Source organism: Fonticula alba (genome assembly GCF_000388065.1).
Source record: "Fonticula alba strain ATCC 38817 unplaced genomic scaffold supercont2.4, whole genome shotgun sequence".
Lineage (NCBI taxonomy): Eukaryota > Rotosphaerida > Fonticulaceae > Fonticula > Fonticula alba.
In genome coordinates this window covers 1,566,065-1,566,775 of record NW_009242974.1, presented here as the reverse complement: position 1 = coordinate 1,566,775, position 711 = coordinate 1,566,065, and positions in this window count along the sequence as shown.

Here is a 711-nt window from a genome sequence, read left to right as displayed (position 1 = left end):
GGCGGACGGCGAGAGGAAGGGGGGCAGGCAGGGTCGCTAACTTTGGCGGAAAAAAAAAACACGACCTAGCGTCAGCCCTTGCGCAGGTCCCGTAGACGGCCTTGAAAAGGATGCATTTTTATGGCGACAAGCACACCAAGGGAGGAAGCATGTTCCCGTCCTCCAAACTCACACTCTCGGGGGGGGGGGGGGGACGGGGGGCCCCCCCCCCCAGGAGGGCTCGGCGCAAGGCGCAGGACGGTCTGTCATGTGCTGGGCGGCGGCACCCCGCCCCTCCGGGCCGGAGTGGCTGGGGGTGGTGTGCACATGCACGATCGCAGGCCAACCCCCCCCCCCCTCCGCCACCCCCGGCTTGGTGGCCGGGCCGCCAGGACACCCTCTACACATGTCCCCACACGAGAGAGCGTGTCCGGGCCTTCTCCGCCCCCCCCCCCCGCCCCTCGGGGCATGCACTGGGAAAGGGGATGCCTGCGGCCGGGCGGCCGGCCGGGAGCGCCCGCGGGAGATCTTCCGTGCGTATCCTGGGCCGATGGCGGTGGCAGTGTGCCGGTAGAGTGGTGCAAGGAGGGCCGCGGCGGGCAGGTGAATTTTACCCAGTGTGTAGGTGTGTCTCTCTCCCGGCCCGCCTCCCCTCGGCCCAGGCCCCCCCCCCCCCCCCCCGGAGGTAACATGGCGGCGGTGACTAGCGCCTGGGCGTGGGCTTTTTAAGCT